The sequence below is a fragment of the Branchiostoma floridae genome, chromosome 3 (assembly GCF_000003815.2).
Source record: "Branchiostoma floridae strain S238N-H82 chromosome 3, Bfl_VNyyK, whole genome shotgun sequence".
Classification (NCBI taxonomy): Eukaryota; Metazoa; Chordata; class Leptocardii; order Amphioxiformes; family Branchiostomatidae; genus Branchiostoma; species Branchiostoma floridae.
This window is the reverse complement of record NC_049981.1, coordinates 10,488,930-10,490,311: the sequence shown is the minus strand read 5'-3', so window position 1 is coordinate 10,490,311 and position 1,382 is coordinate 10,488,930.

Below are 1,382 nucleotides of genomic sequence, written 5' to 3'. Positions count from 1 at the left end.
TCAGGGTCACGCCTCCTCGTAAATTAGAGCTGGCAGACTCGTCATGCGATGGAATCGCGCCTAATGTGAGGGGGGTATAACATCGGCACTACCATTTCAGCGTGACTGATTTAAACCTGTTTTTCTTCTTGGCTTCAACTCCTAATGGGAAGAAAAGAACACTTATTGGTGTATGTATATATGTCGTCCGTAATCATAAGTATACGAGTATCTTTGGATTATACCACTTGTTACGAGGGATGATCAATAAGTCCTGGATCCCACTCAGAAATAAGGTGCATAACTCATATTTCGGTACACAATCATACGTGTATGAAGTCTTTGGCAAAACTTTTGGCATACAATATCACACAGATCTAAAAAATTGTGATCGCCACTTTCCAGTCGACGTCCTTTTGTTTGAAAATCACTAAATGGCGATAAAAAAAGGGTGAACTATCAACAGGGCTGTGTCTGCCGTGTTCCTCATGCCATGATACGAAGACATTTCGAAACTTTTAGTAAAAGGTCATAAAAGGCATCAGACCTAGACTTTATGCGCCTAAAGGCCCCCTCTCACTTGACGTGCGGCACGCTTGCGGCATTGCTGCGTTCGTTCACTGCGGTACTGTTTTGTTATTTTCTCCGATTTGTTATAATTCAGATATTGCGCAATACGTAAAAGTGTGACATAGAAGACCACAAAATACACAACAAGTAAGAAATTTCGTTCTCTCTGTATGAAATTCGTTGAGCATCTTCCGAAAGCAGCAATGCTGCAAGCGTGCCGCACGTCAAGTGAGAGGGGGCCTTAAGTTGTGCACCTTATTTCTGTGCGTAGTGACCCCTCGTGTAGTTCTGTATACTAGTAGTATACACCGCGACCTACATACTCATGCCGTCACGGGCCATGACCGACCTTAGTTTTGTTTACCCACGTTTGCGTAACCATTCTTTTATCGCATACCATAATGTTCTTACAGGTTGGAAGGGTCGTCGTCATTGGAGGATCAGGCATGGCGCTGGACTTTGTAGCGGGGTGTTTCGGGGGCGCGGCAGGGGTGGTGGTCGGCCACCCTTTAGACACCATCAAAGTCCGTCTGCAAACACAGTCCACGAGAAAACCGCTTTACAGAGGGACACTCCACTGTTTCACAGAGATTGTGAGGAAGGAAACGGCATTTGGGTTGTTCAAAGGCATGACTTCGCCGTTAGTATACGACGACGTCAAAGTTGGCGCGGGCACTTTTAGCCCCCCCTGGTCTAGATAGGGTTAATCTCAGTCTCCGTATAAAATTGATCTGGATATGCAAGTACTTTATTTGATGGTCTATCTTACGTAAGCTAGGTAGTATTTTTTCCAGGGTTCGAATTTTCTTATACCGACATGCCTTGTGACATTG